At 42.9% G+C, this 13,777-nt stretch overlaps 1 protein-coding gene across 6 annotated transcripts in view; it reads left to right on the top strand.

Annotated features, from left to right (window-relative positions):
* The window catches only part of LOC143989134 (uncharacterized), a 383,321-nt gene that overhangs the window by 297,366 nt on the left and 72,178 nt on the right, over positions 1–13,777 (top strand). For all 6 annotated transcript variants that reach the window (XM_077489158.1, XM_077489160.1, XM_077489162.1 and 3 more), the window contains 2 exons: positions 5,844–5,981; positions 13,653–13,723. The gene's annotated coding sequence lies outside the window, so the exon portion shown is untranslated. The remainder of the gene's footprint in view (positions 1–5,843; positions 5,982–13,652; positions 13,724–13,777) is intronic.

The raw sequence follows: 13,777 nt of genomic DNA, 5'->3' as shown, positions 1-13,777 counted from the left end.
CCTTTCACTGCCAGTGTCATTTACACAGGAATCACTGCATTTATATAGCAGTGATTACTGTATAAATGACAATGGTCCCAAAAATGTGTCAAAAATGTCCGATGGGTCCCCCACAATGTCGCAGTCACAATAAAAATCGCAGATCGCCGCCATTACTAGTAAAAAAAAAAATAATAAAAAATTATTAATAAAAATACTATAAAACTATCCCTATTTTGTAAATGCTATAACTTTTGCGCAAACCAATCAATAATCGCTTATTGCGATTTTTTTTACCAAAAATATGTAGAAGAATACGTATCGGCCTAAACTGAGGGAAAAAAACGTTTTTTTATATATTTTTGGGTGATATTTATTATTACAAAAAGTAAAAAATTATGCGTTTTTTTCAAAATTATCGCTCTATTTTTGTTTATAGCGCAAAAAATAAAAACCGCAGGGGTGATCAAATACCACCAAAAGAAAGCTCTATTTGTGGGAAAAAAAGGACGTTAATTTTGTTTGGGAGCCACGTCGCACAACCGCGCAATTGTCAGTTAAAGCGACGCAGTGCCGAATCGCAAAAAGTGGTCTGGTCTTTGACCAGCAAATTGGTCCGGTCTGAAAGTGGTTAAAGCGGTGTTCCAGCCAAATATATATGTTTCTAAAGTCAGCAGCTGCAAACACTGTAGCTGCTGACTTTTAATAAGGACAATCGTCTGTCCAGGAAGCCTGCGATGTCGGCCTCCTGTACTCTTCGTACTTCCAAAAAAGGTAAGTTAGAAAGTAATTTTTTTTTTTTTAAATATCCAAAAACAAGGGGTGGAGAGGTAGTCTTTTGTTTAAGAGCACTTCGGGAGTCTGTCTGTATTAACCTGCTGTATATGACTTCTTTCCTGGGGGTCATATAAATCCGGTGAGTAGGCTGTGTGACCGGTGTTGGTGGCAGAAGGTCCTAGTCTCTATTGTTGGAAATATGGAAACACATGCACTTTTGTATATCGTTTGATGGGAATTGAATGGACTTTGTTCACTTATTTTTATTTAATATTATTTACTTTTGAATATTTCTCTTTACAAGTTTATAAAGTTTACATAAGTATATTGTCACACACTGGAGAGATTCAGTGGTCACTGTATGTACTTTGTATTTAAAACTTTTGCACTGTCACTTTATAATTAGTAACCTGCTGGGGACACCTAGTGGCTGCAAAATATATTGTATCCTTTTGCATTTATGATGTACATGTTTAATTAGTGAGTAGGGTGCGCTGTTCATATTTTTTTCTTTTACTGTATGTTTGCATCTCTGACCATCTCCTTTATCATGTCTGCAGTCTCTGACCATCTCCTGTATCATGTCTGCAGTCTCTGGCCATCTCCTTTATCATGTCTGCAGTCTCTGACCATCTCCTTTATCATGTCTGCAGTCTCTGACCATCTCCTGTATCATGTCTGCAGTCTCTGACATCTCCTTTATCATGTCTGCAGTCTCTGACCATCTCCTTTATCATGTCTGCAGTCTCTGGCCATCTCCTTTATCGTGTCTGCAGTCTCTGACCATCTCCTTTATCGTGTCTGCAGTCTCTGACCATCTCCTTTATCGTGTTTGCAGTCTCTGACCATCTCCTTTATCATGTCTGCAGTCTCTGACCATCTCCTTTATCATGTCTGCAGTCTCTGACCATCTCCTGTACCATGTCTGCAGTCTCTGACCATCTCTTGTATCATGTCTGCAGTCTCTGACCATTTCTTGTACCATGTCTGCAGTCTCTGACCATCTCTTGTACCATGTCTGCAGTCTCTGACCATCTCTTGTACCATGTCTGCAGTCTCTGACCATCTCTTGTACCATGTCTGCAGTCTCTGACCATCTCCTGTAGCATGTCTGCAGTCTCTGCGGCCCCTTATATCCAATAAATTATCCATCGATGCTTTAAAAAAACGTAATCCAACCTGACCCATCCACCTACTTGCCCATTCTAGCTGTAACCCATTCTATGCTTTATGTGAGCTGATCCAGGAAGAGCAGCCTACCCCATGTGGTGCTCCGATTCTCAGTGAATTCCTACTACGGAGAAGTACTGCACATGTATGGCATTTCTACATAAGCCTTAATGGAATGGCTGTCAACTAGGGGCACAGCACCATGTGGCCCAGGATAGGGACACCAAATGGCATAGGAAGTATCTCTTGGACTGATTTTAAATAAGTTGAAGAGATATATGTAGAACGGCGAAGGGACAGATAGTATTAAGTTGGTCTTCTCTAAAGTACAATTTTCCATCAATTTGTGATGCCAAAATGTCCCATGTTAGCTCTACGCTTAGACAGGAGACAGGTCAGTATCTGTAGAGGGCTTATAACTTGACAATGATCTGGTAGGAGAGAATATAAATAAATAGTAGCATACCTACCTATTGGGGTAGGTGGGTGTGCTTTTATTCAGTTGCATTCTCTCTTGGTAGGGTGGCACAGAAGGGAGGTACAAGCTTGAGGGAGGTCTGGCAAGGCACAAGCTGTTGCCATATTATGTGCATCCTCAGAAATTGACCAACACTGGGGTCAGCTTTTATGTAGTGCTGACCGGAGTTCATCTCTATAGGCAAACAAGTAATTCAGCCGCAGAAATTAGAAATCTTTCAGTCAATATACTGATTGGCGGTCTCTCCAACAAAGCGTGACCAATGTAATTACATGAAATAAACATCTCCAAGAGATTCATGTCATGGGCAATCATTCAATATGAATGATCCTCAGAAGGTCCAGCTTTTGTTGTTCTATCACCCATAAAGATCAATGACCTGGCTCATCATGGCCCAAGTATAGTCACGTTATTGTGACTGCATCCTCCATATTAAAGGGGTTGTAAACCTTCGTGTTTTTTCATCTTAATGCATCCTATGCATTAAGGTGAAAAAACACCTGTCAGTGACCATCCCCCCGTTTTACTTACCTGAACCCTCTAACCCAACTCCCGACGGGGACACGCTGTCTCTCTGCCCGAGGTTCTCGGCTCTTGATTGGATAGATTGATAACAGCACAGCCATTGGCTCCCACTACTGTCAATCGAATCTAGTGACGCGAGCACCGGGGGATGGGGCCAAGTCCTGCATCCAGTGCTTCTCCGAGGGCGTTATTAGATGTGGGGAGGAGCCGCGAGAGCTGCCAGGGGACCCCAGAAGACGAGATTCAGGGCCACACTGTGCAAAACAAGCTGCACAGTGGAGGTAAGTATGATATGTTTGTTATTTTTATTTTTTTTATTTACCTTTGCAATCACTTTAAGCAACTGTGTGCAGATTATCTTTCTAGGGCCCATTTGTTTTTTTTGCGTTGCATTAACATGCATTGTATTAGGGCAGCCCATTGACAATAAGTGACCACCAATGCATCCTAGTGTGACTTAATGCGTAGGCCAGATGTGGCCCTTTGCTTGCCTTTATCCGGCCCCTGGGGCCCTATTTCTCTCATTGATACAAGGCACTATTCCTCCCACTGACACCAACAATTGGGCACTATTCATCCCACTTACACCAACGATTGGGCACTATTCCTTCTACTGACACCAACGACAAGGCATCATTCCTTCCATTGACACCAACAATGGGGAACGATCTCTTTCACCAATACCAACAATTGGGCGTTATTCCTTCTACTGACACCAGCAATGGGGCAGTTTCTGCCACTGACAACAATGGTGAGGCACTAGTCCTCCCACAGACACCTGTAACGGGGCACTATTCCTTCCACAGGCACCAACTATGAAGAACTTTTCTTCTCCCTAACACAAATGATGGGGCACTATTCCTCCCACTGATACATACAAATGGGGCACCATTGCTTCCACCGACACAAATTGGGCACTATTCCTCCCACTGACATTGTTTGAGCGCTATTCCTTCTACTGACACTGACAGAGCACTTTTGCTTTTACCAACACTGATGATGGAGCACTATTTCTTCCACTGATACCAACATTTTGGCACTATTCCTTCTACTGACACCAACAACAGGACACTTTCCTTCCACCAACACTGCTGATGGAGCACTGTTCCTTCCACTGATACCAACAATGTGACAGTATTATTCCCACCGAAAAAAATGATGGCGCACTATTCCTCCTAATGATAACAACGTTTGGGCACTATTCCTTCTACTGATATCAATGATGGGACACTATTCCTCCCACTAGCACCAACATTTGGCACTAGCCCTCCCACTGACACTAACGTTTTGGCATTATTGCTTCTACTGACATCAATGATGGGGCACTACTTTTTCTACTGACACCAGTGATGGGGTACTACTTCTCCTACTAACACCAACAGTTGGGCACTATTCCTCCGACTGACATCAATGATGGGGCACTATTCCTCCCACTGATATCAATGATGGGGCACTATTCCTCCTCTTACTGAACACAGGCACTATATAATGTTTTTACTTCCACTGGTAACCAAGCCCGCAGTTTCTGACAATCTCCTGTAGTATCTCTGCAGTCTCTTACCCTCTCCTATAGTATGTCTGCCGTCTCTGACCCTCTCCTGTATAATGTCTGCTGTCTCTGACCCTCTCCAGAAGTATTTCTGCAGACTGTGACCACCTCCTGTAGTATGCCTGCAGTCTCTGACCCTCTCCTGTACAATGTCTGCAGACTCTGACCATCTCCTGCAGAATGTCTGCAGACTCCGACCCTCTCCTGCAGATTGTCTGCAGGCTCCGACCCTCTCCTGTAGAATGTCTGCAGGTTCCGACCCTCTCCTGTAGAATGTCTGCAGGTTCCGAGCCTCTCCTGTAGAATGTCTGTAGGCTCCGACCCTCTCCTGTAGAATGTCTGCAGGCTCCGACCCTCTCCTGTAGAATGTCTGCAGGCTCCGACCCTCTCCTGTAGAATGTCTGCAGGCTCCGACCCTCTCCTGTAGAATGTCTGATGAGCAGTAGCCTGTAGCAACCAATCTGTGAACAGTAGTGATATGCTTTAATCTCTAGCAACCAATCAGTGAGTGGTAATGTTGCCTTATGAGTTTATGTGAAATCGTCATTAATAGCTGTAAAATATTGTAATTATGAATATATTTAATTTAGCTTGTATCTATGTAAAGCGTGTAACATTGTCTAACAGACACTTTTGTGAAGCTGACAATTTGGTGCCTAAGCTTGTGTATCAAACAATGGGACCCAAACCTCATTGTTCTACACATACTCACTTCAAAGGATCCCATGTTTGAATATGCAATGAGGGGCCATGGCCAGTCCATCATGTATACTTAATTTCCCTGAAAATGTAATCTACTTACAAGGTAAAGTTTCCTGCTCAAAGTAGTCTGGGACAAGGATTTGCATTAAAGGGGGCTGACTTATGCAAAGTATAGGGATTGGAGATGTAGACAGTCCTTACCCAGGATAAGAGAGGCCCACCAATCAGAGCCACGCCATGCCAACCAACGAGGCATCAGCCTGTTATGATATACACAGACTAGATGGGAGGGAAACACACTCTGTGGTGGAGCGGTCCCCCAAATGGAACCTTCGGTTGTGGCTCATAGCCTGGTAACTATTGGAACTAAATATGTTTGTCTTATGTCTTTTCTGTCCTACTGTTTCTAGATTCATGCTTTAAGGAATATACTCTGTAGTCCTTCATGCAATGCATGATTTTTACCCTTTTCCTGTACAATTTAGATAAATTGCTGTGTATTAGCCTAGGCCTACTTTACTATATACCATAGGTAAGGTAAGCTAGCCTGTATAACATTTACTCCAAGTAATGCTGTCATTCAGTGCATAATAATTTGTTCCTCCCTATCCCCTGTTAAATACCCTGTGATTGAATTAATTAGAACATTGTATTTTTTCTTAGATATGTAAGGTCAATCCCTCCTGACGAAGCAAATTTATTTGCGAAACATGTAGAGGATTACACATTGGACCTAAATCTTCGGAGGTCCCACCAAATTGTGGAGTTTCTACTGTTCAAAGTCTGTATTATATTGCCATTGTAAGCAATTATGTTTTATATGTGACTTGTATTAATGTGTACAGTTGTTTTTTCTACAATAAATTACACATTTTTATCAACTGTTTACTTTCTGGGTACCGAGATAGTCCATACAATTTCCTTGTCATAGGGCAATTATTGGAGTAGCCCCTGACATACCATCCCCCCATACCTCTTTACTATATACCAATAATTTTTTTTCAATTTTTGTTATTGTGTTAAAGCTTTCACTCATGGTCAAAGAACTCTCATTTAACCCAAATCATATGTGAGAAATATTAAATATCAAATATAGTAAACTGGTAACAGGTAATGATGTGCTGTAACTCCTAGCAACCGATCAGTGAGTAGCAATGATGTGCTGTAACCTCTAGCAACTAGTCAGCGAGTGGTAATAATTGGCTGTAACCTCTGGCAACCAAGTGCAAACACTGTGTGATTTGCTGCAGTAAACTGATTTTGAGTACCTGCTATTTGTTTGTATGACTCAGAATGGAGGGGGGGGGGGGGGGGGGCAAGAAAATGTTTGCACAGGGTCCAATCAATAGTAAAGACGGCCCTGACGGTGCAGGGGTCAGCAAAATGCAAAGTAGACAAAAAGGGCTTGCAGGGCCCAGTTTGTTGTTGCCATTAAAAGGTGTACCCCACGGGGCGTGGCCGGCGCGTGACTGAAATGGCCGCTTGAGCTCACAGCTCTCCACATTCACGGCGGCAAACAGCTACATACAGCGAACCCCAGCCTTCACAACAGCCTTGTTCGGCAGCGTGAACACCCGCAGCGCCTCAGGAGCATGTCGCTGAAGCGAAAGGAGACCAGGCTTCCCCGCAAGCTGACGGCCTTCATGTATCAGCCGTCCGCGCGGCGAGGCCAAGATGGCGCCGCGGCGGACGGGAGAGTCACAGCAACAGAGCAATCCAGCCCTCCTCATGGCAGAGATGACCGCTCCGTTACAGACGCCGCACGGGTAAGTCCCTGTACCTCAGGGAACCCTCTACAGTCTCCGCCCGGATCTCCTACCTCACAAAGCCCTGCTAAAAGCAAAATGAGGATGGATGCCTCAGAGGCAAAGCAAAAGGGGGAAGATAGTACAGGCCTGTCCTACGGCTTACCCACACAGAGCCCTCAAATGGATGCCATTGCATCCTTTCCCACTATAGGCCAGGCTGTTATGGATACTACCCTAAAGGAAATGCTCATGTCCCTCCGCAGCTCCCTGCAATCAGACATGCTGTCAGTCATGCAGGGATTAGGCAATAACATGAAAGTAATGGACAAAAGAGTCACTCATTTAGAATCTAATGTGGACGCCATGACTGCCACCATAAACGACATAATTGACTCACAAGAAGCACAGGCCCAGGAAACAAAATGGCTAACTGACAAATTGGCAAATTTGGAGGACAGAGCCCGCCGTAATAATTTTAAAATTCGAGGGGTCCCGGAGTCAGTGCAAAATACTGAACTTCCTGCCTTTGCGAAAGGCCTAATTAAATCAGTACTTCCAGAAGCAAAAAATATGGAACTGCTTGTGGACCGTATTCACAGATTACCCAAACCTGCCTTTTTGCCTGACGCCACTCCCAGAGATGTTATTCTCAGAGTGCATTTTTTTCATATTAAAGAGCAATTTATGCAAAAAGTGAGGGCTATGCCAACACTACCTGAACCCTATACTCACCTCCAAATTTTCGCTGACCTCTCCCAGCATACCCTGAGCAGACTTAGACAATTGAACAACATTACTAAAACCTTACGTAACAACCAAATCCAATATCAATGGATTGCTCCTGCCAAAATATCCATTAACCATGCTGGCTCAAAGCATGTGGTCTCCTCAGTCGAACAAGGACTGCGTTTATTGCAAGAGTGGGCCATTATCCCATCCAATAATGATCTGATACCTATGGATCAAAGCACCACAGGTTCCATGATAACCCATCCTCTTCCACAGAGAGGGCGCAGGAGCGCACTACCCAATTAAATGGCTGGGGTACAATATTTCAATTGGCCGTTTGGATGTGACTCCTGATCACACTCGGTCGCATTAGACTGTTACCCCCCTCCAGGGTCCCTTTTTCAGACACTGGTGTGTCGTTCCAGCACCCTGAGAGCTGTTTTTGTTCCAGTTTCACCTTTTCCACTCCTAACATCACTCTCCCCCTGTTGGACTAGTAACTACTTCCTGAGGAGCACCTCTGTCTTGTTCCCTTTTTTTTTTTTTTTGTTTTTCTCTTCCCTTCTCTCCCTTCTCCCTCGTCTTCTACAGGTACTCAAGATCTACTGCTGATTTCTCATCCAAAAGACTGCCTCTGCAACCCTCTTCGGAATCACTCACGCCAATCAATAAGCACTCCATTCCTAACGACACATCTAGACCAGATCCTTGTGAACGAAGCAACCATCATCCTCCTTTCTGAAGTAAGCAACGGTATTTTCATTCACAACAGCTGTCTCTCAAGTTCTTACCATGACCATAACAATTGTTACGATTAATGCTAAGGGTCTGAACCATCCCGCTAAAAGAGCCTCTTTATGGGCTCTAGCTAAACAAACCAAGTGCGACATACTGTGTGCACAAGAGACGCACTTCCTAGCCAGCAACCCTCCCTCCTGCACCAATAGGAACTTTAATACCATCTACACAGCTAACGCGGATCAAAAAAAGAAAGGAGTGCTTATAGCCATTAGCAACTCTTTAACTTTCCAACAAGACCAATGTTTTCTAGACTCAGGAGGACGGTATATTATTCTGAAATGTCGCATTAATGATGCCCCCTATACTATAGTCAATGTATATGTCCCCAATACACATCAATCTCGGTTCCTTCGAAAGCTGCATAACAAAGTTAAAGCAATCCAGCATGGCGCCATCGTATGGTGTGGTGATTTCAACTGCACCCCTGACCCAATCTTAGATACATCATCTCACACCATAAGGAGACGTCCAGAATTAAACTCGCTTCTACATGAGCTGGAACTTTATGATGTATGGCGGTGTACCCACGCAGATGAAAAGGATTTCACATTTTTTTCTCCTTGTCACAACTCTTATTCACGTATTGACCTTTTTCTCACGGATCAATGGACTCTGCAGAAAATATCTGCTTCCAATATACATCTGACCTCCTGGTCTGATCATTCCCCTGTAAGCTTGACCATTGAGGATACCACTAAATGTAATCCGACCTACTTATGGCGATTGAACACCAGAATACTGCAATCCCTACAACATGCACAGGTTCTACAGGACAATCTAATGTCATTCTTTGAAAACAACACTGGCTCAGTGACTGACCCTCATATTCTTTGGTTAGCGCATAAAGCATATATGCGCGGTCTTTTTATTCAACTAGGGGCTAGAGATAAGAGGCAAAGGAGGCAGCGAATGAACACCCTATTGACAGACATCCAAACTACTGATCTCCTTAATAAGCAAACTCCTACACCAGCCCTTAAATCAAAGCTTATTGCCCTCAGATTAGAATTAAGAGCTCTATTGATTGAAATCCATGACAAACACCAAAAACGTTTAAAAATGAAATTTTATGCTGAAAGTAATAAACCAGGTAAACTGCTCTCCCATCAGGTTAAGGGGTACTCCGTTAAATCCCGTATTCCTTACGTCCATCATCCACATACTAATGTTAAACTGACTGATCCGCAAGCCATTGCAAACGCCTTTAGCACTTATTATAGTGATCTCTATAACTTGAAAGATAACCAAGATCAACCCCAACCAACATCCTTGCAAATCCAAACATTTCTAGATGCAATTTGTCTGCCCCGCCTATCTCCCCTCCAACTAGACGAACTAAATGCACCCTTCACGTTAGCAGAAATTACTCATGCCATCCAATCCTTACCTAACAACAAAGCACCAGGGCCTGATGGCTTTGTAGGAGAATACTTTAAACAATTTCATCATATACTTACCAAACACATTACTCCAATGTTCAATTCAGCTGCCTCCTCGGCCTCTTTTCCACATGAAATGCTGAAAGCTTTAATCATAACAATTCCGAAGCCAGGGAAGGAGCCCACCTCAACACAAAACTTCCGTCCTATCTCCCTACTAAACAATGATGTAAAACTCTTTGCTAAGGTAATAGCTAACAGATTATCTGATATGATGCCACAATTGATTCACCCTGACCAATCAGGATTTATTAAAGGTCGCCAGACGTCTGACGCAACCCGACGAATGGTCAACATAATTCACCATGCGGTGGCCCATCGGATGCCTTCTCTTCTTCTATCTTTGGATGCGGAGAAGGCATTCGATCGGGTCCACTGGCAATATCTAAAACAAACCTTGGAGAAATTTGGTTTCCAGGGTCATATATTGATGGCTATTTTAGCATTATACTCTACTCCATCAGCACAAGTCTACTGCTCATCCATGTTATCCACTGAGTTTAATATATCCAATGGCACCCGTCAAGGTTGCCCCCTCTCGCCACTAATCTTTGATTTGTTAATTGAACCCCTTGCGGCTAAAGTGAGATCCCACACACTTATATCAGGTGTTTCGATTGGGGATAAAGAACACAAAATCAGCCTCTTTGCTGACGACGTGATCTTCACGTTGACTAATCCTTCCTCTTCCCTGGCTTCTGTGCAAAATTTATTAGATGATTTCAGTTGTGTATCTTACTATAAGGTAAATGTAACCAAATCTTTCATACTACCTCTAGCCTTGCCTCAATCAACCCAACAACACTTGCGCAACAGATATCAATACGCATGGTCTTCACATTCCCTCACTTACCTGGGTACTAATCTTACATCCACCCCTGCTGCCTTATACAAAGCAAATTTCGTTCCATTCTTAGCTAAACTTCCCGCAGACCTAGCCAACATTTCTAAACTCACCCTCTCCGCATCAGGCAGACTCGCGGCATTTAAGATGCTCAAACTCCCCCAGCTGCTCTATTTATTCCGAGCTCTTCCCATACCCTTACCATCCTCCTTTTTCACACAAATACAATCATTGCTCCGTAAATTCGTTTGGCAGGATAAAAAATCTCGAATAGCACGACATCTTCTTACAAAACACAGAAAAATAGGTGGCATGGGATACATAGATATTAAACACTACTATTACGCGGCAATTTTGGCTCAACTCAAAGCTTGGTTTATCTCTGACCCTGATAATCACTGGAGCAATATGGAAGCTTCCCAAATCTTAGGCAAAAATTTACGAAATTGGCTTTTATCCGCACCAAAAATTAGGAAAACAGATCACCGTCTATCCCCAACCATTAAGGCATCTTTGGCAGCCTTTAATTATCTATTTGACCATTTACCTACCACAGCTCCTACCTGCGAAATTCCTCTCCCCATAGAGACGCTAAACTTACTGATAGCGGACTTACAAACTTCCGCTTGGCGTAACAAAGGTATATCCCACATCTCAGACTTATATGACACTGCTAACGGGTTTATACTCCCCTTCACCTCCTTACAGGAGAAATTCTCCTTGCCGCTCACGGATTACTTTAAATACGTCCAGATATCACATTGTCTTCTAAATACTCCCCTCCTCCAACGTACCATACCGACAGTGGCTTGGCATTACCTCTCCAAAAAATCCACATCGACCAAGGGTATCTCTCTCTTTTACGCTCTTCTGGATGATAAAAACAGCTTTGAGAAATTACCCCCTATGCTAATTTGGGAAAGGGATCTTAATTCCACGTACTCTTCACACCAATGGCACAGCGCATTACGCGCCACTTTTGCAGCGACTAAGTCAGCTAACCTTTGGGATCTCTCCCTCAAATGTAACCTTCGGTGGTACATCACCCCTACACAAATACACAGATTTAGTCCTACCACGGATTCTAGCTGCTGGAGACTCTGCGGCTTTCCTGGTACCCTATATCACGTTCTATGGGAATGCCCTAAATTGGCACAATTCTGGACAAACATCTTTCACCTCATATCGGACATCACACATATCGCCTCCCCCCCAACCCCAGAACTAGCACTCCTTAACATTGGAATTGATAAATACCCACACAACCTTCAAACTATAATCACCCATATTTGCCTGGCAGCAAAACTGACTATTGTACGTAACTGGAAATCCCCTGAACAGTTATCTCACACAGAAGTCATAAGACTAACACATTTACACGGCATGTATGAACGCATGTATGCATCGGCAGAAGGTTCCTTGTCTAAACTGACTCACAGATGGAAAGCTTGGCTAGAATGGTATGACAGGACCAAACCTTTATTTCACTGACAACTTCTGATAATCTATGAGAGAAATATTTTACTCAGTTCCTCAATTGCCTGTACATTCCCTCCCCATCCCACCCCTCTTCCTTTTTTTTTTTTTTTTTCTCCCCACATTGTAACCTATACGCTACTATTGATTACTGCCAACAGGATACCTCAAGTTATTTCCTATGTTATTATTACTGTTCCGATTATTACATGTGTGATTCTGTTTTGTACTTTTCAATAGAACAGTTTGCTAACGCAACACTCGCATAGCATGTACGAACTGCAAAAACTCATCATCATCGATACTTTGGTCGAGGGAGCGGATCCTCGCTCTTGGGCACAGTGTGCTCCCAGTTGGGGTGCCTGGAACGAGGGACTGATCCCCTTACCTTTCAGACTATGTACTGTAACCGACCTACCTTTTCTTCTTTAGTTTGTATTCCCTCTGTTATGTTTGCATACTGAACGTACCAATACTGCATTGTATATTGTCAACGACTAACTGTCATGATTACTTCTTTACCTTGTATATCACTTATTTGATACTCAATAAAAATTTATTGAAATTAAAAGGTGTACCCCACCATTTCACCATTTCTCATTTCTTCGAGTGCACTGAAAACAACCCACTAGGAAACTACTAATCCATTAGACATTGCAAAAAAAGAGGGGGGGATGGTGGGACTTTAGATGAAGTGTGTGGGGTAAAGCCAGACACAACCATATACATATGTAAAGAATTATATTCTTTATTAGACCAAAGATAGAGCATGGATCAACCCATATAAACGCATAATAGCACATTAGTATAGTATCAACATCATATTTATGGTTGAAAGTGTCAACATACATATTGAGGATAGTCACCAACATGTTCTGTTTCTGTGTCATGTGTTTATATGGGTTGATCCATGCCCTGACACAGAAACAGAACATGTTGGTGACTATCCTCAATATGTATGTTGATACTTTCAACCATATATATGATGTTGATACTATACCAATGTGCTATTATGCGTTTATATGGGTTGATCCATGCTCTATCTTTGGTCTAATAAAGAATATCATTTTTTACATATGTATATGGTTGTGTCTGGCTCTACCCCACGCACCTCATCTAAAGTCCCACCCCCCCCCCTCTTTTTTGCAAAAGCAACCGGGGATGGAGGCGTAATATTCCCCGTTGCGTCTCATTTAAAGTCCCAAATATTCCCTTTTTTCTTTGAATCCATTAGACATGTTTAGAGTACAGATGTGTTGTGTAACTATTGATTTACCTATTCTTGCATTGATTTTTATGCTATTGATATAGAGCTGCCTGAGGGCAGTTCTAATCTGCTTGGTGAACTACACTTTAATTGTTATTTTATGCAAGTTCTTAATTATAGTCCATTAGTGTCTACCACTAAGCAGGTGTGTGTTCTTTTATTGCCTAGATCCTACAGTAATGTGAAAGGTACTACACGCTGGTGTTGCTACATGCATCTGTAGTGATTCAATCAACCAGGTGAGTCAGAGGGGCTGAGGGTGTTCTTGGAGTTGAGGCGGAGAACAGGGAACC

Source organism: Lithobates pipiens, unplaced genomic scaffold (genome assembly GCF_037356315.1).
Source record: "Lithobates pipiens isolate NorthernLeopardFrog02 unplaced genomic scaffold, aLitPip1_a1.2 Scaffold_18, whole genome shotgun sequence".
Taxonomy (NCBI): Eukaryota; Metazoa; Chordata; class Amphibia; order Anura; family Ranidae; genus Lithobates; species Lithobates pipiens.
Note: the sequence above shows the minus strand (reverse complement) of the source record. Positions and strands in the feature narration are given on the sequence as shown.